This window comes from Phodopus roborovskii, unplaced genomic scaffold (assembly GCF_943737965.1).
Source record: "Phodopus roborovskii unplaced genomic scaffold, PHOROB, whole genome shotgun sequence".
Lineage (NCBI taxonomy): Eukaryota > Metazoa > Chordata > Mammalia > Rodentia > Cricetidae > Phodopus > Phodopus roborovskii.
This window is the reverse complement of record NW_026125537.1, coordinates 2,883,958-2,908,963: the sequence shown is the minus strand read 5'-3', so window position 1 is coordinate 2,908,963 and position 25,006 is coordinate 2,883,958. Positions and strand designations below refer to the sequence as shown.

General features: G+C 42.4%; 1 protein-coding gene across 1 annotated transcript in view; it reads right to left on the bottom strand.

Moving 5' to 3' along the window:
• Erc2 (ELKS/RAB6-interacting/CAST family member 2) overlaps nt 1-24,259 on the bottom strand; it is an 877,816-nt gene extending 853,557 nt beyond the window's left edge. Inside the window, exons 1-2 of the mRNA XM_051176767.1 lie at nt 24,124-24,259; nt 18,404-18,458 (exon numbers count right to left, since the gene is read on the bottom strand). The gene's annotated coding sequence lies outside the window, so the exon portion shown is untranslated. The remainder of the gene's footprint in view (nt 1-18,403; nt 18,459-24,123) is intronic.
• Between the last annotated feature and the right edge of the window lie 747 nt (nt 24,260-25,006).

Here is a 25,006-nt window from a genome sequence, read left to right as displayed (position 1 = left end):
CAATGACTGGCCAAGAAATGTGTTTAAGAAACAGATTAATTCCTTGTTAATGCAGGGTTGAAAGGGTTTAGGATGTGATATAGCTCTGTCTACAGGAAATTTACTCTGTAGAGCCAATTTTCTTAAGCAATTTACTTGTGCTCAGATCCAACAGGGTTTGAGGGAAGAGTGGTTATAAGAACTAGGTACTACAAAATTGACCTCAAACAGAGAAAGGTAAATGATTTAAAAAAAAAAAAAATGGCTAGAACCATGCTCAGTTGCCCTCACCTGTAATCAAAGCACTTAGTGGAAACAGAAGAATCAGCAATTTGAGGCCAGCCTCAGCTATGTAGAAGGTTGGAAACCAGCCTGGGCTATATATGATGCTGTCTAAAAAATAAAAGCACTACTAGATATGGTCAAAGTATAAAAACTTCATAATGAAGCCCATTGTTTTATAGAGTAAATATGAATTAACATAAAAATAAATTTGAAAAATGACTGGAGTTTGGGCCTCAAAAACTCCAAGGAAAAGTATAATTCCTATTTATCTTCAATCCTCAATAATGAAGGCTGAGTGTCAAAAAGAACATGTCATCCATTAGCAGTCCATGACAAGCAGATGAGAAAAACACTGATATCTGTATCACCAGACAAAAGATGTTCTGTCCAAGTGATCCCATAGAAACTACCAAGTCATATAGACAATGTGGAGGCCATCAAAATGGTAACAGAACAATTTCTTCATCACTACATAACTTCTTTTTACTTTAAAAATGTTTCTATGAAATAAATGACAATACACATAGCAATCACTCCCTCTTCTCACAACAGGAAAACATATTTTCAAGGATAGTTCCAGTTTCTGAATATTTACAGCTGGAAATATGTCTACTGATTCTGGATAAAGAAATGTGAAGCGGTCTTATCCGAAGTTCTTTGCGTAAGTTCCACAGTCCTTAACTGCCCTGACCAAAAAGTTTCCAGGGATTTAAGGAACCTAACTCCATCAAGATGTGATTAAAATTCCTGAGAGGAACCCACACCTTACTTTTAACTTTCTACAAGAGTAATTATCTAATTAGAATTTCAATGATCATGGAGAGGTTTGGATGCTGCAAAGCCACAGTCTAAGTACAATATATCTTGGACTATCTCCAGTGCCCTTAATAGCCATTTCTTACCCACTTCTGTCTTACCTAACATCTTTGTGCCGATCAGGTAAAAACTCTTGTGATGTCTTAACTAGGCAAATCACTAGCTCTCACCAACCATAACGTTAATCATGTCATTAGATAGCATCTGAGGCTGATAGCAGAATTTTTCCCACCTTGCTGCTTGGACCAACCTACCAATGTGTTTGGAAAGTGAGCTACTTGATGGTTTCCTTTGTTCTGTTACTATAGAAACTTTATGAAACTGTTGTCATTTATGTATATGAAATCTGTACAATCTGAATCTGTGTTCCTAGGCCATTGTCACTGACACTTGAGTCTATAGCAAACTATCTCTTATCGCTAAAACCTGGGGAATATGAATGTTTTTTGTCCATGTGTGTGCATGTTCACGTGTGTGCAGTGCTCATTTGGAGATGAGAGGACAATCTCGGGTGTCGTGAGAAAAACCTTCCTGCTAATTTTGTCCCCTCCTCCTCCCCTCCTCCTCCCCTCCTCCTTGTTTCTTGAGACAGGGGTTGTCTGTGTAGCTCTGGCTGTCCTAGAACTGTCTCTACAGACCAGGCTGGCCTTGAACTCAAGAGATTTGCCTGCCTCTGCTGGGATTAAAGTGCTGCACCACCATCCCTGGCTCTTTTAATTTTTGAAATTTAACTTGTTATCGATAAAGGGTATGTGTGTGTGTGTGTGTGTGTGTGTGCCATAGCACATTATGGAGGTCAGAGGATTCTCCTCCCAACATGGGTCACAGGGACTAACAAGCCAGCACTTTTACTGAAAGGATGGAAAATACAGCCTAACTCTCCAATGACCCCAGGAAGCTAGAAGTTTGAAAATACTATCTAAAAAGCCCTAAACACCTCAAATTCCAGACCATCCCTCTGCCAGTAAATAGGCAAATGGTTACACTTCTTGCTGCTTATGATAGGCCCTTGAGTACATAATCCTGGCCTAGTAAGATAATGGGAAATGAGCTGACTAACCGCTTATCTAATGTCAGTAAACTGCTTGTGAAACCCCCGCCCCAGTGATCTAGCCTAATTGCCATTTGTCACCCCACCCAGGAGCCCATGCAAATGCAGACCTCTAGGGCTATAGAAAACTAATTGGTCTATAAAGTACGCGCTTAAATGATTTAAAATGATTAGTCTAAAAACTATAAAATGGTTTAAATTTATTGGCCCGCACCACGCGGGCTCTTGATGCTTCAGGATGATTGGTTTGCCATGTGTGGGCTTTGTTGTAACCCTATAAAAACTGTCTCAATTCTGCACTCAGGGTCCTCAGTCCTCTACTCCTGCATGGTGTATGACTGTGGACCCCAGTGCACTTGGAATAAAAAAGTCCTCATGCTGTTTGCATCAAGATCACTTCTTGTGAGTGATTTGGGGTGTCGTCTTTCCTGAATCGGGGTGTGAAAGGTCCTCGCTCTGAGGGTCTTTCATTACCACCAAGTTCTGACCATCCACCTTCTTCTCATTGGCCTGCAGCTCCATGACGAGGCAAGGCTAGTGGACCAGTGGGCCTTTCCTCACCTCCCCAGCACTGGGAGTATAAGCAAGCATCACCATACTACTGTCTTTTTCATCTGGGTTTGGGGGTTAAATTCAGACCCTCACACGACTCACAGAGATCAGGGAGCCTGTAGGGATTCTGCACTAAGTCCTCTGCATATGTGTTATGGATAAACAGTTTAGTTTTCTTGTGGGATTCCCAACATTGATTCTTTTGCCTGTTTGTGGGGCCCTTTTCCTCCTACTGGTTGCCTTGCCCAACTTTGATGTGATGGTATGTGCCTGGCCTTCTTGTAGCATGTTAGGCCATGTTGGTTAATATCCATGGGAGGCCTGCTCTTTTCTGAGGGGAGAAGGAGAGGACATGGATCTGGGGAGAAGGGAGGTGGGAGAAGGTGACTGAGGGGAGGGGAAATTGCAATTGGGATGTAATGTATGAATTTTTTTTAAATTCAGACCCTCACACTTATAGCCTAAACACTTTACCAAGTGAGCTATCACCACTGCCCACACTTCTATTTCTTAAAATTAATTTTAATTAGCAACCTAAGCCAAACACATTATTTAGAAACGAGTTTCTTCTGCCAGATTTATAAAGATCGGGCACAGTTTCCTGGGACCAGACTACCCCTGAGGCCACTATACACAGAAATAGGTCAAGCTTGTTCAAGAGGTACAGTTTCAGATAATGAAGTAAGCCAGTGTCCCCTGACTGCCACATCCCCTACACTACCTCATGATTCCTACCTGTTCTACTGAGTCACTCACACCCTCCACCCTCTGCCCAGCTGTGTTTAAGTTCTTGGTGTATTTTAAGATACTTGCTCTGACACTTAGGCTTTTTTGAGTTGTCTCCTTGTTTCTCATCTACCCTGGGTTTTGTTTTTTGTTTTTTTTTTTAATTCTCTAAAATGAATTTTTGAGAAAAATAAAGTTAAATTTTATACAGCAACCAAAAAATGCAACAATGTCCCCTTCCCATTACTGACTTCAAGAAGAGAATTTTTAAACTTTTCTACCCACCTATAAATATGTGACTTTAGAAAACAAGATACCAGTAAGATCTTATTATTTTAAATACTCTTACAGAGCCAAGATAGAGTCCATCAGTGGAGTTTCTAATAAACTCTTTAAAAATACCTGCTTGTGGATATTCATAATATACAACACTAAGAAGGATAAATTATTCATGACCTCAAACTGCAAAGAAACAAATGTTGCTGACATAAGAGAAACTATAACACAAAAGAAATTAGTTGCACAACACCTTCTACTTTAAAAGCAACTCGTGAATAAATTTGGAACTCCATGGGTGAGTTCTGCTTAGAAGTCAAGCGAAATAACAGATGGTTTTATGAACCTATATAAGGATGTTGTCTCTAATTGTATATGGATTCATAAATAAAATATGCACTCATCCACTAACCCTCTTAAAAAGGTTCCAGGACTCTCCAACTAGACACTCAGGGGAACGTAACTGGGAAGAGTGTCTCAGATATCACACAGTCTGGAATGCTCTATTTTAAGACAAAAGCACTTCCTGCTATCTGTTCTAAATTAGGTTAAGTTTATTTCCACAGATTTCAGCTTTAGCCCATCACCTGAGTCCTGCCGACAGACCATGTGAGCTGAGATCATCAGTATCTCCTAAGACTTAAACAATTGAAAATATCTGTCCTTTTTGTTTGTTTGTTTGTTTGTTTGAACAGCCTCTCCAACTTTTTAAAACTCTAGGTCACAGATGACATTTAACAAAATGAAATCTTTCTACAGGGAGACATGGTATAGAACAGTCTCAAGCAAGAAGTGACTGCCCATCAGGATAAGGTTGCTGCAGATGTGTGGTGTATGGCTAGCACAGGGCTGCTGCAGATGTGTGGCATGTGGCTATCACAGGGCTGCTGCAGATGTGTGGAGTGTGGCTGTTTAGAATTTGCTTCTAGTTGCCAACACAGGAAGATATAGATAATTCATATTAAAATCCAGATTCTAGTTTCTCCTCAAAAAAGGGAGGGAGAAAGGGAAGGAAGGAGGGAGGGAGGGAGGGAGGGAGGGAGGGAGGGAGGGAGGGAGGGAGGGAGGGAGGGAGGGAGGAAACCTGAAAGTTTGACAGTGTCATGCTCGCTTTCGACAATGGCAGACTGGAGCCAACCAGCACCTTCAGGAAAGGGCATGCATCTCTGCTTTTCCTATCCCTCCTCTCCCTATGGCCATGTATTCTGCCTGACCCCCTCTTTCCATGTTTGATCTACAGGCAGTAATACTCTGGGTCACTTCTACCACATAAAAGACCTTAAGTAGGAATTCATTCTCCTTCACCACCACTTCAAGTCCATTCTACCTACTTTCTAAAACACTCCCCTTATTCACACATCTTCTGCTACCACCAGCAGACCTCTTGTTCAAGCTAGTCCTTCTGAGCTACCTCCCATTTTGACACCCTCTACTCTATTTCCAAAACATTAGCAAAACTGTGTTAAGTTACAATTATAATCACAAAAATATCTCCACCACCCACTTAAAACACTTCCAAGCTTCCCAGTGCTGCATAGATAAAACCAAAACTCCTGTGAGAGGTCGTTCCTGCTTCCTTTCTGGAAACTCTCTCCTTCACCATCTCTGAACAGGTCTTCTTCCTGTTGTTCAAATGCATGAAGACCCTTCCTGTCTCTCAGCCATCACACATACTGTTCCCTTCAAAGGACTCCTACCTAGTCATCATTTATATCACATCACCTGATAGCTTACCTTCATCAAAGTCAATCCATGACCTGTGGCCATATCCCCTTCACCTTGCAACACAAGTCCAAGAGAGGTGGTAAAGGGATAGAAGAACATGGAGGAGTGGTACCCTAGTGAGTAGACCCGGAATGTCTAGCTATGCTGGCAGAGAGGTTCAAGCACTGAAGGCTTAATTTGGACAAGTGACATAAGGGATGAGAATTATGATGGGAGTTTCTTCTTTTTTAATACAGTTAGTTGGTCTTATCTGTTTTTATAAACCTAAAGGACGACACATATGGTAAAGGTAAATAAATCTTTCTTTTTTGAGGCATCTCATCTATGTACCCTGGGACTTGCTCAGGCTGACATCAGCTTTCTAACTATTGGGATTATAGGTATGTGCTACTGCAGGCTTTTATAAAGATAAAATTAATTATAAAAATTAATTTTATAGTCCTCATAGCTGTCACCTCTGCCACCATCATGACTGAGAACATGGTTCACATCATGTCCAATACTCCACCTATGTCCCCAAATCATTCCCACTCCTTGAAGTCTCATACTGTGTTCTCATCTCTTGGAGTCTCTCTTCCTTACTACCACCAATTGTGCACCCCAGGTTTTAACATTCGATCTCCAGAGGGTACTACGGGCCTGGGGACCACACCTATATCAAATGTATATACTGAGCTGGCAAACTAGCAAATAAAGCTCCCTGCCTGCCTACCTCGACAAACGTAAAGGTTAGAAAGGTAGTGCTTTAATTCTAAATTAAACTGCTTACTCTTCCAAGTTCTATACAAAATCCAGTGGAAAAAGGACAGCCTTGCCCACTGCCAAAACCCTGTCCTTGCTGACAGTTCCAATGTACTTCAGGGGCCTCACATATATGAATCCTGCTAGCTAGCACACTAGGCTATTTCTAGCTATATCCAAGGTAGAGAGGATTTTTCTGTAAAGACCAAATGATGATGTAGTTTAGGTTTTGTGGGCCATTCGGTCCACAAGTGCCTGACTGGCATTTCAGCATGAAAACAACTACAGATGACTTATAACCAACAGGCAAGGCTGCATTCCAATAAAATCTTATTTTTAAAGAATATGATAGTAGTTAGATTTGACCCATGGGCCTGCTGATATCTTGTCTATTACCTTTCAAACATGTGTCCCTTGGCAACCTTAAGTGTGGGGAAGAGCATAATGGTAGCAGGATTTGGAAGCAAATAAGGGTTGTCTATACAGGCATGACAGGGACCTGTGGGGACCAGAATTGACTTTGAAATGCCAGGTCTGCAGAAACCAGTACATGCCCCCATGAAGTCCTCTCCCATGGGGAAGACACAATCACAGAAGGTCCAGAGTGGCCCTGGTGGCTCTTCTTGCACAGGTCTAAGGACATGGGAGCTATGCAAAGCAGTCTTTGAATGTCTGAAAGAATAAAACTGGTACTTCAGTATTATGACTTTCCATCATACCACTGAAATCACTTCCGTGAACATTAGTAACAATTCTGTAATGCTAGCTGGAAGGGAAAGACGGTATTCTTAAAAGAGAAGTCTCAAATCAGGCCTCAAACCCAGGTCTGACTGGATCCATGCATATATCCATCTCACTTCCTGACATGCTCCCAAACAGGTACTTCCCTGGCCTTCATTTCCTTCAACTGCAAAGCTGGGGGTGACAGCAGTATTTCTCATAGGAATTAATTTGGGGGAGGGCAGGGGCATTAAATGAAATGATACAAGAAATATACTCAGCATAATGCCCATCACACAGATAATATCCAATAAAAGCTAACCTGGATAACCTTAATAAGCCTAAGGCCACTAAAAACTTCAAAATTATCTCGGAATTCTCTCACCTCATTAAGTTTAGCCCTGTCTGACTAGACTGGATCAAACCCAGCTTGCTACTTAAAGATCTTCAGACATCACTTAATTTTTCTCCAAGTGATGAGTTCCCTTTTCTTTCTCCTAGACATATAAGAAGCAATAGGATTAGCAGTAATATCTTTTGTAGTTTTATTTAAATTTTTTTCATATATTATATTTCAATCACATTTTCCCCTCCCAAAACTCATCCCAGAACCTACCCTCCCAACACATATCCTCTCTCTTCCCCTCCTGCCTCTAAGCACAAAAATGAAAATCAAAACAAATAAGCAAAAGACCAATAAGACAAAAAGAAAATATAAAAACAAAACAAAAAGTCCACAGAAAAACATGGAGTTCATTTTGGATTGGCCAACTATTCTGAATTGGCCTGCCCTGGAATGCAGTTGCTGACTGTGCTGAAGAATCCAATCTTCTCTTTGCCAGCAGGCACGGATTGCAAACAGCTTTTTAGTCAGGAGTCTATTATTTTTTAAAACAGGAAAAATCTGCTCCTCCAATATTATATGCCTCTATACATTAAGAAATATCAATAATAAGCTATTTATTCTTTAAATGCCACAAAAATATGAATTAGGAGTGAAAAATCCAACTTTCTATAGCTGAAATGAAGAATGCTTTCCAATAATTTCCCAAAAATCTCTATGAAACCAAAACATACCTGTGCACACCTCACTACTCTCTCCTTTAGTCCTCTCATGCTCCAGGTGCAGATTTAGCATGATTACATGTTCAACTGCCTTTGCTCATTTTTTTTTACAACAAAGTTTTTCAGCAAGGAGGGTGACTATATTCCATACCACAAGGAAAGTGGTCCATATATCTACTCTTAGTTAACTGCTCTTGCCACCACTCAATTCCACTGTTTAAATTCTAAACTCTGTCAAATCATTCCAAAGTACTAAACTTAAAACATAAAATAAATAAAAACTTCTTTAAATAAATGTGTTCTTAAAGTATATTTCTAAATCCACAAGTTAAAAACAAAACAAAAATCAAGCAATAATAGATAAAAGCAATGAGATGTTAAATAAAATTAAAGTAACTGTTATGGCTCTTACAATATTATAACATTATCCATAGCCTCACATAATGGAACAAATTAAACTGGATGCACTGAAGAAATAAAGGTTTTTAAATTCAGTTTTAAAACATCTGTGCATGTCCTTTAATCTCCAAACATGAAATGTCAATTGGCACAGCTTTAGCTATAGTACACTTACCAAAAAATAGAGCCAGGAATTATTGGGTCTTACACTAAAAATCCCCAATCCATCCACCAACAGATGTTCCAGAGAAAATGACAGAAGTGTGGAAGAAATATAACCCATCTCTTTACCCCTGACACTAAATCATACAAAATACTTCTTCAATGACAACAGCATTGTTTAAATAGATTCTTGCTAGGAAATAGTATATACATAATCACATACACAAGAAAATTTTTAGCAACAAAAAGAGCTCAACAACAGGGAGTGCAGAATAGCTTAAATGTGCAAATTTCAGACCAGAGCATTCATCTATGTACTCATGGATACATACATCTACATACTATTCTACAAAGAATAGAACAGTATCTCAGTAACATGGCTGATGTTTATGAAGGATTTGCACCTAAGTCTTTAAAGAAAATCCAGAGCATAATGCTAAATTGTGAAAAACTGAATTTACAGTGAATGAGAGTTCATATGTTCAGTTACAAAGTTAACAGGAGACCTCTTGCTCATGAATTTATCTAATAGGAAAAAAAATGAAAAGGGAAACTAAGAGACATGGATGGAATCTACTCACTGAATATTTCTAAAGAACAAATCTAGAGGGCCCCCCATGAGAAATGAGGCCACATCCCCTTTATTTGGGTTTACATTAACAACTCTAATTGTTATATAAGGTTATCAGCTACTTAAACCCTAGAATCAGATAAAGGCCTCTTGAGAGTGGTAGATGTGTACTCTAAGGGAACTCAATGAAAATCTAGGTTTTCAACTAGGCAGAGTCAGACATAGGGAACAGATCCATAACCATATTTGTTAACAGAATTTCCAAAGCTCATGAGAATTCAGTTTGTCTTTATTTCAGTAATCTAAAGACAAATAATATGAGAATGTTCTTGATCACAACAGATATGCCCATTGAGTTTGAACATCTCCCTGCAGCCTAAGGAATCGCACGAGTCAATGAGGAAGGAAACAAGAAGACTTGAGAATCTAAAGGATGTGTTCCCACTAGGTAAAAGGTAAAGGATGCCATGCTCCTCAGCATGAGCAGAAGTTAGATTTTTGAGAGAACTGAGTCATCACCCATTACACAGCAAGGAAGACCAGTTGGCTGCCAAAGAACTTGCCTACAATAATCAGCATTATATTCCAGTTACAAGCAGCAATTTAGTTAATGGAGTTAAGTTAATGATGTTAATTTGAACTGTTAAGATGAAGAGTACTCAATTTCTAAGTTGATTTGGGTTTTATGAAAGTATAAGACCTTTAAAAATTACCTCACCACCCTTATGTTTATATAATTAAAGTAGCACTATAATAATAATTTAAGTCAATCCTGAGGTTCTGTGAGAAATTTTATTCCAAAGAGAGCCCACCCAAGTTTGAGAAACCTTGGTGAATAGATCTGGCATACATTGGATGTTAATCCATTATCTCATACATACTATCTGTTTAACTTTGAGAAAGTCAATGAGTTTCACTAAACTTCAGAATGGGCTCAGCTGCAATGATGGCTACTTTACGAAACTGAGTAATGATTAGATCTAGGAATGTAAAACTACTCAACTGAATGCCTGCCAAGGCTTACTGAGTATGATCATGATCATCAGTTTCCACAAACAGACATATTGGGATGTTATCTTCAACCCTTTAGTATATTTCTTCCTTGTGAGTAAAATGGAATTAACAATATTTAGAAGCCTGGTAATAGAATATAAAAAGCTTAATTATTCAATAAAGTTTTCAAAAGTGTATATACACCTTAACATTTGTTCAAAGTATTCCCCATCCCTATTCCTACAATCTCCTCTGATGAGAGAACCTTCCCTGCTCCACTGACACTTGGCTTGGCCATGTGACTTGTTTTATTTGGCCAATGGCAAATGAGTAACTGAGACATGTGCCATATCTAAACACTCTAGGAGCTGCCCTATGGGTAAATCATTGTGTTTCCTCTTCACTGTGAGCATAACTATCCAAGAGTGGGCCCTTCAGCCCAAGTCTTAGAGTGAAGACGACCAGAAATAGAATCACAAACCACCCACCAGAGCAAATAAGTACAGTGCTAAAACAAAATACATAAGATTTAGGTTAAAATGTGGGACAGTATTCTCTCATATTTTCCTTCTCTTTATTGTTAAAAAGGATGGTAATACCATCTTTCACAACAGAATATTTCATGTTAGGTCTCTAGAGAGATGCAAATTGTCTGTAAATTATGTCTTTTCAGACACCAATGAATATACTCATCCATTTTAGCTGTCTCCATGTAATCTTTAATCTTGGACATAAAGTGAAGGCAACTGCTTAAAATGCTCAAGGAGGGGGTGCATCTTAGCATGCCATGATGGAGTTAAACACTGCAAAAGTGAACATCAGCTAGAATTGCACTCATGATTCGGTTGGTCAGTACATATATGAATACATGCCTAAAGTCCAGATCCATACTGGGGTCAGTTGTGCTTATCCCAGGCAATGCCATCACCAGAGAAAGGCCAGAGAAAGGGGCTCCAGGCATGTGCTGTGATCCCATCTTTCAACAGTTTCCAGTTTCTCTAAGCCACCATTTCACTTGAGCCTTTCAAAGGACAGATAATTCAGCCCTCACAGCTCACTGAAAGCAGGAACCATATCTCTTTCATCTTCCTAGCCACTGTAGTGCTGTAATTAAAGCCAGCTCAATGTAGAATAGTTGAAGCATGGTCCTTGAAGTCAACAGTAGAAGATTCAAATCCCGGTTCCTCCATTTACTAGGTCAGGAGCTTTGAGCAGAGGCTACAATCTCCCCTCTGCAATGAACATTTTAAAGGTCCCAAGAGACTCCCCACTGCCACGCAGCCCTCTGCTGAGGGCTCCTTTTGAACCTTGGGAAGCTAATCTTCCCCTGTAGGAGACAGAGTAGACTGCCATGGAATTAAATGTCTCCAAAAACATCCAACACCAAAGCTTAGAGCAGAATTATGTATATTAGCCAAAAGGTAGAAACAACCCCAACACCCAAAAGCATCAAATGGGGAAATCCAATGTGGCATATGCATACAAAGGAATGTCAGTCAGCCTTCACAGGGAATGAATTCTAAAAGGTGCTACAACACAGATGCCACAAGCACTAGGAGGCACTGGAATTTTACATCCAACTCAATCCTTTGCTCGAAGGGAATCAATCCAACAAAAGTTAGAGAAACTTCCCAGATAGCAAGCAGAATATCCAGGACAAACAGATCTGACTTGGGGAATTAGGGGTCTGTGGGTTGATTGTGCTCTTCTCTCTCTGGCCCTGACAAATAAAGATAAACTTTGTCTTTCTAGCTCCACAGTGCTCCATTCTAATAAATGAACCTAGAACCATGACATCCTATCAAGGTATAGCCTTTGCCAAGTACCACCTATTTGCCAGAACACATGGAGGATGTTACCTGAACATTAACCTATTCCAACTGGCAGGCCTAAACAATAGCCTATAACTCAGGCCTACTCTCTTAAATAAGACTTACATGGGCTGGAAATATATCTTTGGAAATATATCTTAGTTTTAGAGATTATGATTAGTATATGCAAGGCTCTGGGTTCAATAAATAAGTAAATCCACAAACAAGCAAACAAAGTAATGAACAGTTCTAATGTCTAGAGACAGCCTCATCTACCTCAGGCTGGTCTTGAACACGATATGCAGCTGGGGATAACCTTGAACTTTCAGTCCTCCTGCCTTCCCGTCCTGAATGCTGGGATAATGGGCATTTGCTCCTATATCTGGTTTATGCAATGCTCAAGATCAAATGCAGGTCCTTACACATGCCAACAAGCACTTTGCCAACAGAGCTACATCGCCATCTCATAGAAAATACATTTCTGAATTATGTATTTTTCTGAAAACTGGGACAGATGCTGACTAAACTTACATGTTTAAAAGAAAGGAGACCCTATTTACATTTTGCTCTTTAGCATAACTCTCAAAGCTTTTTATGCCCCTGATGTTTTATACACAGTAAGACTTTTAACCTTTCCTGATTCCATACAACTATGTATAGTTGACCAAATCAAGTCTGAAGCATTTGACTAAACACCTGACATACTGAGAAAAATCCAATGGTGTCTGTCTTTGCTCAGTTACATTATGAAGTTCACTCTTCTGCCCTTTATTGCTGCCTATATTTTTCCATTTACCCGTATAAAATCATGGCAACATTCATGAAATAGCCAAGTGATTGTGAATACTGCAGGTGACTCTCCTGAAATACAAGTGATTTCAGGTGTGACACAATCAGTTAAGAAGTTAAGAACATGTGAAAGGCAGTTTACCAGTCTCACCTTTTAAAAGTGTAAATCCAAGGCAGCCAGGATACATAGGACATGCAACGGTGTTCTCATCTATAACTCCCAAGTGTATGCCTTTCAAAGGATAACTAAACCATTTCCATTCATGAACTTTGTCACACTGCTTTCCAATGCTATATGCTATAAATTATCCCCAGATTTCCCTCCTATCATTCTAATTGTCAGTTTGACTATGTCTGCTTACTGCAAACACTGATCTTTCTGTTTTTAAAAGCAAGATCCACGTTCTATTCTCTGCTTAAATCTCATTGAAAAGATTTTGGTCCTTGATGGCATTTAGAGAGGTTCTCAGAACCTCCCAGTGGTGTGGAGTTCCACTGCAGGTCTTTGGCTGGGAGCATCCTCACCTGAAAAAATGGCCTTTAATTAAACATTATCAAGGCTACATAAAGTGTGTTTAGTAAATAAAATCCCAGTAGGCATTGCTAGGATTTCTAAGGCCATATCCAACCTTCCCATAGTTCCCCAGGTCATCCTGCCACCCTTTCTCCATGGTTCGGGCTCCTTGAACCAAACCAAGCCCTGAGTCACTCTCACAAGTGCAAGGTCCGTGTTTCAATCCCTAGTACAGGAAGAAACCATTCAGAGTCTCTATGTCAATCCTCTCCTTGAAAGGGAGGCTTCGGCACTAGCTTCTTTAGGGCTTGCAGGGTGGTTGTGACCCATCACCCTTAAGCCTCTCTCACCACACTACACACTCAGCCAAAACCCCACCTCACCAAGCCCCAAATCTCCCATTTTCTCATCTTTGGACCTAGGCCATACCACTCATTTGACATTCGTACCACCAAAATCCAAGTTCTCTCTACTCCAGCTGGCCCACTTGCCCTCCACAACACTTACGAGTCACCCTTCCTCCACCCTCCCTCATGAAGCAGGCTAGTTGCTTGCCAGATGAGCACCTGCTGCTATTGACTGTTCACCCCCTCTGCTACCACCAGACCCTCTTAACGCTCAAACCCCAAAATTACCTGCTCTGGGTCCAGTCCTCCTCGAGCCCAGAAGAGATCTGTCAGGCAAGTATAGAGACATCCAGGGACTTTATAATATAATGCTTTAGTTCTCTGTTGATAAAATCTATTGTAAGAACATATAGGCTATTTTATCTACCAAGGTTGACATTGCAGACAAATGAGTTATTTAGTTAAAAGTCTGATTCATGAACAAATAAATGTGTGCATATGAGAGAGAGAAAGAGAGTGAGAGAGTGTGTGTGTGTGTATCTTACATGATACACATGAAATAAGTTGGCCTAACTGATGAGAGGCAGAGATCCCAAATAAGGAGGTTAACAGAAAACACACAAAGGGACCCCAGGTCTCTGGACCTCAGGCCAGTGTAACATCTCTGTAGCTAAAAGAATCTGCTCTGAAGTTATTCTAAGCAACTGTTTGTGTCATGAATTCAAGGTGGGTCATCAGTGTATTTGAAGCCTGTCTATAAAAATAACATTTCTTTTTCATCTCAACAAAAATGGCAAAGAATTCCCCTTATGTGTCAGTCTCTGCTAACTGTTCCATGGCCCCAAGAATGAAGAGCAGACACCAAAACCCTGTTGCCTTTATGTAAACCCAGCATCAAACAGGACTTGTCCTCACGGAGCCCACAAGAATGTGAAGCCATCATCCCAGTCAACACCAACCTCCTGTTCCCTAGGGAGAAGCTTAGAAATGAACAGATGGATGTGCCAGATTAAGAAGGAGTAGAAGGGAACTCTATAGCATAGAGGGAAAGAACACATACATCATCAGAAAAGATCAGAAACCAACTCCTAAGAGCAAACGTGAGAGTCAACAGCTTTGTTCCAGGTGGATACTGCCCCTTGCTCTTCAAGATCATGACAATTACCAGGAATTAACTAGCAGGAAGGTAACATGACAAGCTTGCCTTCAACCAGGCGAAGAACACCATCATGACAGGAGTGTGATGCCTGCCAGTTCCACTGAGAAAATAACAAGGAGTCACAGGTCCAGCCATCCCAACTTCACATCTTACAGTGTTGCCCAACTCTGCACCTCCAAAGAACAGTTTTCCACCCTTGGAGCCCTTCCACGACCCCAACCTTCAGTCACTGAAGGTGCATAGAGGATAAACTTCTACCCTGACCACAACCATAGCATAACAGTGAAATCTACTGCCCAAGAACTAATAGCTGGTAGTGCCATTTTAGCAGAAAGTCTTCATAGTTTGCATAAGGATCTGAGCATATTCTTATAGAACAGTTAAACTGCTTGATTTCCATTCAAGCTCTTGTCTTCTGTCACATTAAGAAGTTACCTTGAATTACCAGTTTGCTCCTGGGGCATTTGAGGGAATGCACTTTGCTGCCTATAGTTCATTCATACTCAAAACAGTGTAAGAGTGTGTAGTGAGATATCCACCCCGCCCACACCTGTTACACTGACCATACACATTTGGGAGTGGGGACAGGTGTGGGTGTGACCTGGGGGAACTAGGTCAGGGGTCCTGGACCCCAGCGCTCTCTCTTACATCCTGGTTGGAGGCAGAGGCATCCTTGGGACGGGAACCTGCTGGCAGTCATCTGTTTCTGGTGTAAGTGATTTCTCCCTAAATAAACATCCATCAGCCTATTTGTTTTCCCATATTCTTATTTATCCAGGACAGGAGTGGAATGGATGATAGGAAGGCAAGAAGAGAGGTAATATTAGCAACACACATACATGCACAAAAGTTTAGTGAGGTCTGGGGAGATGACTCACCAGTTAAAGTGCTTACCACAGACAGAGCTAGTATCCCCAGAAACCCACATAAATGACATTTAGACACAGCTGCCTACCACTAATTCTGGCCTCAGAAGTCAGAAAAGGGGATTCTCAGAGCAAGGTGGCTAGCAAGACTAGCCATTTCAGGGAGCTCTGTGTTTAACTGAGAACCCCTGCTTCAATGGATAAGGTGATTTTCAACACCAGTCTCTGGCCTCCATATACATATATACACATGTGCACCCACAGCAATGTGTGCCTTCATACATGAAAAAACAGGTGTGTGCACGAGCACCTTTGTTCATTCTCAAGCATATCTCAGAGAAGACTTTTTAACCAACATTCATGCAGTATGGTTGTAATCTCCTCATTGACTTCCAGGAAATGAGGATCAATTCTTTCCTGAAAGGGCTGGCTGCCTTCCCCTGTCTCTCTTTTTTTTTTAATTTTGTTGAGTGCCCATGAGGTGCCAGCAAGCAGAGGTCTCCTGGAGTCAAACCAAGACGAATTCTCCCTGGCAAAGACAATACAAGTTCAAAAGCAGAAAAGTAGGACTTGGAAGCAACAGATCTCAGAGATGCAAGAGGAGAAGGGATGTTCAAGACACTGGCCACAGGCCTGGGAAGCCGGCACTGGAATGCTGAGGGAATTCAAGTGGGGAAGAAACTGAACCAGCCCAGGAGAAGGGTGACAATTACATCTCAGAAAAGCCAGTGAGGTAGGTGTGTTGGGCTTCCCCAGCTGGGGTGGAGTGGGTAGAAACCACATGGATGCCTCAGCCCTGTGACAATCCAGCCCCACCTAGTGTGGCACTTAGTAATTGCTTCTTTTGCAGGTTTAAGAACAGTCACCGCTCCTACTGTATCCAGTGAGGATTAGGCATCCTTGAGGGTCAGGTGGATGTAGATCTAAACCCTGCTCTGTTCCTTCAATTCACCTACTAAATAGTTAATGAAGATCTATTGTGTGGAAACCTTTCCCTAGGTCCTGAGGAATACAGCCAAAAGACAAATATTTCTTCCTTCAAGGAGCTTAACAAACTCTTTGAGTGTCAGTTGCCTTGTCTATAAAGTTAGAACGATGTATCTAACTTTATAGCAATATAAAATGAGCAATAGAAAGCACTTAGCACAGTAAATGCTCAAAAAGCCATGTCATTCATTGAACAGAACAAACTTAAACATGACTCACAATAGGAGGAACTACCTGTGGCTCATGGCTGAGCACCGGTGCCAATCACAAGGAAGATGTTCTACAGTTAATTCAAAAGTGAATAAATACCTACTTAGCTAATAGCAGCCATGGCATGGGGACTGACAATCATGATTTGACCCAGGCCAAAGAGGTTCTACTGCTTAGACAGGTGACAGAGTACAACAGTATTTTCCTAAAGACATGTAAAAAGCCACACATAAGCATCTTTTTTATAAACAAGAAAGCAAGTGTTACTGAGTATGAAAAACCCAATTCAAATGATTTGTCTTTATAGACATACATGGACAATGAATGTGAATACCTGTCTATTACTTTCCTAAGTACAAAGTGAGGGCGAGCTGGCCAGACAGCAGGTTAATCTAGAAGACAACCCAAAGTTAAAGTTCAGCAGAGAGCTGAGAGATAATAATTAGGGATGTGCTAAGAATGCTACATAAATAAATAATCATAAAACCTTCATGGCTTAAACAGCCAGGGCTTGTTTCTCCTCTCCAGTGCACAACCAACCCCAGCTGAGCAGAAGCTTGTGCTTTAGGTGACTTTGGGCCCTGCTCTCAAAGAGGCCATGTGCTTCCGTCTTCATCGGACCACAGAAGTGACACAAGTCACCTCTGATGCACACCTAGGAGGAGAGGCTAGGTGGCTATGGGGACAGTTAGAGACTACACTACAGATAGCAAGGCACAAGGCACAAGAAGCTTTCTATGATACATGTGTTTATTAAAGAGCACATAAATAAGACAACTGGACAGCTATAAGAGAATGCAGTTGTCATTTTATATCAGTGATCTCACTGCAAAGACACCTTGGGCAACATAAACCTGAACTCTTGAGTTTTTACAGAAATTCTTCTTTTTTTCTACAAACTCCTTAGTGGGATCCAGCTAAATTTTACTTAAGAGGGGAAAAGCTTATGCAACTGAAAAACATTGGAACCCCTAGCATAAAACAAATTCTTGTACAGATTTAAAAAACAAGAGGAGAGACCTGGAAAGTCAAAGTAACCCCTCCCATGAAAGTTCTACAAGGTCTAACAGGTGACAGAAAGAGTCCATTGGCAGGCTCTACAGCGCCCTCTGACTGTGTTCTTTTAACACGATGAAGTCAGGACAAGACCAAAATCACATCAGACAAGGTCATCAAGTGTCCCATAAATGGTTCCTATACTGAGCAGAAACCTCCACCCTACAGCTCTGAATAATGATTCATACCCCATTAGTAATTCTCACATTACTCACTCCTGGCTTCCTGGCTAATGTGAGGCCATCAGTACATGCTAATACTAACCTTCAGGAAGCTTTTTATTTGTTCCCAGAAGATTGCAGGTTAACAGAAAACCATGACTTAACAGTAGCCCAATCACATTCTTATCTCACATTCCCAAGGTCTGCTCCATCCATGCCCAGCTCCCCAGCTGCCACCATTCACACTAACACTGAATGCCACAGACCCAATCCTTGACTCCTGGCCTCATCTTCAATCTGGAACTGAGCTGCCTACTAAATCTTAGTTGAACTGACTTTCCCAATATTATTTCTATGGCTCTTTATCCTGTCCAACTGAAGACAGGATGACAAGCCTAAAAGTCAAAACAATACTGTTTTGAATTCCAATCCCTCTACTTACTAGTTCTGTGATCTTGGGCAAATTCCTTAATGTCTCAGAGCTTTAATACTGCCATCTGCAAAAAAAAAAAAAAATTATGATAGTGTCTGCATTGAGGAACTCTTAAGAAAACACACATCAAAGAGGGCTATGTTTTGGCTTCAATAATGTTATCAGAGACAGCTTATCAAGAATTCAGGGCCAGCCAGGACAATGTGAGACCCTGTCTCAAAACAAAACAATAGTAGTGAAAAACAGGGTAGGGTAGGCTGGTACTACAAAGGAAAAGGGCCATCAAAGCTAAGATCCTTCCAGGTCCCTGCTCTGTTATTGTTGTATTTCATTTTGTTTTGCTTTGCTGAGCTAGAACTTAAACACAGGACGAGCACACCACAGCTTTGCTATGTTGAAGGCACATCTGTCTTCATTGTTGTAGTTGGTGCTGCCTATCCAGGTATTATGCCTATGTTCCCAGCAGCAGAACAATCTGTCAAAAGCTATTTGAGTGTGCCAGCCAAGTGTGCCCTCTTTTTTACACTTTGTGGAAAACCCCCCACCCAACAATTTCTACTGCCATCATTATCAGCCCTTCGACTCATGTCTTCTCTATGCTGCAAGGGAGTCTAGGAGGATAAATATCAATATCAGGTTACTTTAGTTAACAAGTAGGGGTGAGGTGAAGATTGGTTAGGCAACCAACCAGGTCTACTCTAGTATTAAATTGGATATTCTATAGAAAGTGCTATGTACAATGCCTAGCAAACAGTTACTTGGAAAAAAGGTTCACTACAGCCAGAGGTGCTGACACACACCTATAATCCCAGCTGAAGAAGGAGTATTGCCAAGATCCAGGCCAGGCCAAGCTAAACAGAAAGGCTGTATCATGAAAAAGAAAAGTTGGGCTATAAAAACTGTCAATATAGTTGTTGCTGCTGTTTATCTTACTTGCTTTCTGGCTAAATGGAATGACTTGGTTATATCTACAAGTGCCCCTCATTTCTATAAAATTTCTATAAAAGTGTCTTAGCCACATTTCTATTGCTGTGATTAAACATCGTGAGCAAGGCAACTTATAAAAGAAAGCATTTGATTTGGAGGCTCATGGTTCTAGAGGGCTAGACTCCATGACCATCATGGTGAGGAGCATGGCAGCAGGCAGGTAGACATGGTGCTGGAGAAGGAGCTAAGAGGCTACATCTTAATGCACAGGGTGCAGGCATAGAGAGTGCTAACTGGGAATGGTGTGGCTTTTTAAAACCTCAGCATGCCCCCCTCAGTGAAACATCTCCCCCAACCAGGCCATACTGCCTGATCCTTCCCAAAGCAGTTTCACCACCTGTGGACCAAGCATTGGGGGAGGGGTGGAGCACAGCATTCTCATTTGAACCGCCTCAAGCATCTACTGCTATCACTGTAGCTCCAGCCCCCTCCCTGAAAATCTGAGAAAATGACATTTCATCCACGAATCCTTTCCTTACCATCTACCCCTAAAAGTAAGTTCCAAAATGCCAGGTCCCCAGTCCTGGACCGCACCACTGTATTAACAATTATATCAGAACATTAAAACAAAAACAGTGCCCTAATAATTAAAGTTACACATGTGTGAACACACCTGCTATGACCATCAGCCTTCTAGCATCAAATATGGTAATATTCCAAAACACAAAGGTTAAACAGCATGTGTGCATCAGTGTGTGTGTGTGAATATGAAGCACAGAGACAAGGATAAGGACATAAAGATTCCACTCTCCAAGCATGAAGACAGGGGGCTGGGAGATGGTTCAGTGGGTAAGAGCACATAAGCAAGAGGACCAGATTTTGAATCCCCAGCACCTATGTAAAGGCTGGGAATGGCCATGTGCCTTTAACTCCAGCACACACTATGGAATTAGGAATGGAGAGAGAACTCTCAGGGGGAAAATAGTGTAGAACACCCAACATTCTCCTCTGGCCTCTACATATGCACATATAGGCACACGTTCAAATACCACACACACACACACACACACACACACACACACACACACACACACACCAAAAGAAAAGAATGAAAAGAAAAAATATACAAATAAGTAATAATTGTTGCCAGGTGTGGTGGCCCATGCCTTCAATCCCAGCACTTCGGAGGCAAAATCGGGAAGATCTCCGTGAGTTGGAGCCCAGCCTAGTGTACAAAGAGAGTTCCAGGATAGCCAGAACTACAGTCTCAAAATCATATGAGGAAGGGAAGGAGGAAGAGAGGAAGGGAGGGATAATAACTGCAAAATTCTCCATACTTTGTACCAACATGGAAGTATAGACTGTAGTTCACTGAACCTTCCTTCCCTTACTACAGGAAGTCTACCACTGAGACTGTACTTCCCCATGCAACTTCCTTTGTCCAAGAAAGGGTGTCAGTGGAAGTGGCATTTGCCTATGGGCTTTGCCTAGATGTGTGTCTACAAAAACAAGAGCAAACCACAGGTAGCTGCTACCCTGTGGCCTGGGCCCCAGATCACACACGTGGACCACACTAAAACTAAACCTACAGCTTAGTCTCAAGATGCTCCCAGAAGCTGAGCATGCATTAGCCTGGGCTTGTAAGTGTGAAAATGGATACCTGTTGCAATAGAACAGGAAATCTTGCTATGCTGCCAGAGTTGAGAGATATAACATTATCATTTGGGTATATGTTGGCATTTCATATCTGTTCATTTACTTTTGTCCCCTTCTTCTAAAAGAGAAAAGGCTGAAGACTCCTTGGCTCCAACCAGTGATTTCTATCTTGGAACCAACTGTTACAAACTTGCAAGACCCACATTATTATTATTGGTGCTTTCCTGTTTTCTGTTTGTCTTATAAAATAGGGAAGCCTGAAATAAACTATCAAGGAACTATATAAATATTGCTGAAACTGAATGAGAAGCTAGACAGTGATAACAGGTTGGCTACTTGTTAAAAGCAGATATTCTGGTAAAACAAAGACTGTACAAAATCAAACTGACCAGAGTCATCCCCTATCCACCGAGGCGAATTTTGGGCAGTGCTGCTCACATTACTCATCGTTCACAATACCTGTTCTGGTAAACCTCCACCACTATCTTTCACCAGAGATGACACTCACAAAACTTAAATCTGTGGCTTTTTATGAGAGAGAAAGAGAGAGAGACTACTTTAGGAGAAAGTTTTTAAATGTAAGTATATCTAATCACTAATGAGCAGATTATTTTCTTGCAAGTGAAAGAAAGCTGAAACTCTAATCTCTGAGGATGCAGGAAACCAACTGATGTTGAAAGCATTTACTCAACCAAAACTCATTAAACTGGAAATTTGAAGAATCAAGAAAAGTAAAAGCATGAATTTCATTTTGCTTTCTTTTAAATCATCAAGTTTAGAACTAATCAGCCAAATTATACTCTATTAGAAACACAATACACAAAGTTGTTAAATTTGCCTATTGGTAAACGAAAGAACCTTCAATGAACAGGTAAGCATGCAAGCATAAGGACCATTAACAATACAGTGGGGCTCTTCACAGGGTGAGCAGGCTCTCTGTATGCTAGGGAGTCCCTGTTCACACTGGACTTGTGCAGACCACAAAATCAAACTCTAAACTCAAGGCCATGGCAAGGTCAAACAAAAGTACTTACCAGTAAGATACAGAATGGCAATATGCCTAATCCCTTTTAGTCTCCACAATCATAATTTAGGGGAAATAGCAGCACCTATGGGCTCTGCTAAGCTTAAAATAAGATAAAGAATGTATACTTACAACAACAACAGCAGCGATAATAATAGCACTTCTTGGCATACCTGGCATCTATTGTCCTGACCAGTATGCTCCAGTTCACAATTTGTCCATATTTGCTAAATCCACAGCATTATGTTCACTTCACATTCAGGTATCACTCCCATAAGGTGACACCTCTCTGGGTGCAACTCAGAGTTTTCTAATGAATTCGGGGAGAAAGGAGCTGAAAATCAACCCCTTCACTAGTACAAGGTTAGAAGACCTGGTGTGTCATCCCTGATTTATCCAAGTTTCTTAAGCCATACCTCCTTCCCCAAAAAAGTCACAGGCTTTTATTAGAGTTCAGAAGCAAACCAACAAGATGGCTCGCATGAGAAAGTCAAGTCCTTTACCCCAACACCACCTCCATCCTAACTAACACCCCGCAAAGGAGAACCAGGCAGCCCTCACCGCTAACATTAACTCAACATGAGTTGAGTTAGACCGCCAAATCTAAAAAGCATCCTTTCTATTCATGTGAACACTGGTAAAGCACATCTCTCTGCTTCAAAAACACCTTATGAGCCCACAAAATCTGATTTCAGGGCCAAACTACATGCCCAGAAACAGTGTGAGTTCACAAGGACAAGGATAGGGGTGACCATAGGAGACAGTGCCACACCCTTCTCCCAGATAGCTCAACAGTAAACCCATCTTTTAGAAAGAAGACTGCAATTCTCGGGGAAAGGTAGACTCTTCCCACCACTCCAGCCACCCGTATGCCCACGCCCGTTCCGTTTTTTACACAGATTCATTTCATAGTTAATCCAACGACCTCAGCATCCCCAGTTACTACAACTAGTGGCAGACGGGGAAGACAGGAGACCACAGGTCGAACATACTTGCTCCTAAGCCCATTTCCGAGGAGTTTGCTTCCCGCGACTCTGCTTCTCACAGCTGTGCTCCTACCTGGTGGAAACCAATGGTTAAGTAAAACCACTGATTTAAAGAGCCAACCAGGAAACTAACCATGACAAGTGGGAGCAGCCCTCCTCTCACGAGCATTGATTGGCTCTTGGGGTTCCACCGGCCCCGTCCTACCCACATAAGTGGCAGGTGTGACTGTCAGTCACAGAGAGAGCTGACAATTCACCGTTCAGGGAGTAAATTGTCTTTCATCCAGCAAAGGCAGGTAGCCGCCTAAAATCGATCTTCTCTTAACATAGTGGACCCCTCCCTCTGGCGACGAGGAAAAAGACCCCTAACTACAAAATAAATTAGGTAAGGCCGAACAGAGGAGAGTCTACGGATACTATTTTATCATCACACAGCAAAGGAGCCCTTATTCCTCTCTGTCCTAAAAATGATCTTTCAAAGGCTCAAACAGAAATAATAATCTTTTTTTTTTAAAGATACCTCTTTGTAAGTGTCCCTTTAATAATTAGGAGATGAGGAGAGAGAGAGAGTAGGAATGCTATTTAATTCCACATTTTTTCCCCATACACCACCCCTCCCTAGTAAAATCATCTTCATTTTCCCAGGCATGGATTTTGCATTTTTAACCTGCGTCCCCACCATTCTCCCGGAATCCACCCAGACAGCCGGGCTCACAACCCCCAGGGGCTAGGGTTTCTGTGTTCTCCACTTTATTCAGCTTGGTGTTCCGCGAGACCCCCGCCCTTACGAGCACCCCACCCCTCCGGGCAAGACTCCTGGCTGCCAGGAGAGGGATGGAGTGGGTGGTCTGCAGGGAAGAAAGGAGAGGGCAGTGAGGGTGGCTCCGAGAGAGGGACTGCAGGAGGTGCCCCGGGCCGCCCGGGCGAGCGCCAGAGGAACTGTGCACTTGTTCCAATCCGGGGGTTTAGACACCGAGGCAAATCCGCCCTTAGGCCGCCCCATCCCTTCCCCCCGCCCGAGAGAGCCCCGGGGAGGCGGCTGCGTGTCCCCTCGGCTCCCCGGATAACGCATTGCAGCTGCCCACGAGCGGCGGGAGCCAGCACGAGGGAGTCGGGCCCCGGCGTCGGCGTCTCACCTTAGCGATGCTCGCTCGCCCCGGCGCGGTCCCACATGGATTTTTTACAACCTTGCGTGGCCGCGGCTCCAGGCGGCCGGCAGGAGCCGGAGCGACCGACCGGGAGCGCGAGGCGGCGGGGCGCGGGCAGCGCCGGGAAGCGGCGGGGAGCGCGGCCAGCGCGGAGCGCCGGGGCCGGGCCGGGCGGGGCCGAGGGGGCGGCGCCCGCCGCAGTCCCGACACGCGCGCACACGGCCGCTCGCTCGCTTGCTCGCTAGCTCACCAAGGCCCTGACTCACATTCCCAGCATTCCCGAGGAGCCCAGAGGGGCAGCGGCTGGGGCCTGGGCACCTCCGCGGGGGGCAGCAGAGAGTCGAGTGCGTGCCTGCTCCGCAGCGCCTCCTGGCAGCCTCTGGCCCTAAGCACCTGACCCCGATTCTCCCCCCAAGAAGCCCCTCCAAACGCTGCCAGACACTTCTGGGTAACAAGGACACCACTCGCCTTGTAACAGCCTATAGGAGAACTGTATTGGGGATTCCTAGCTCCTGGCACCATCCCATCGCTTCTGGGTCCTTGGAAGGATGGATTCCACAAGATACCCACTTTATTGCCACTTCCTCGTGCCCCCCCCCAAGAAAAGGCCAGGCAGAAAGGTGAGAAGAGCTATTAAGGGTCCTATTCATCATATGCGTTGGGGATCTCATCTGATTGTCATTTGAAGTATAAAGATGAGCCCTGAGTTCATGCAAGCACAGTGTTTCAGATAGAGTGCATGAGGTAGACAAGGTTTTTTTCATTGGCAAAAGCTTCTACTCAAGAAGTCTTGAACCCCAGCTGCTGCCACTTCGCATTTGGTAAAGAAACATCAGAAGCATCTCCAAATTTGGTTCCTCTTAGTGAGTAG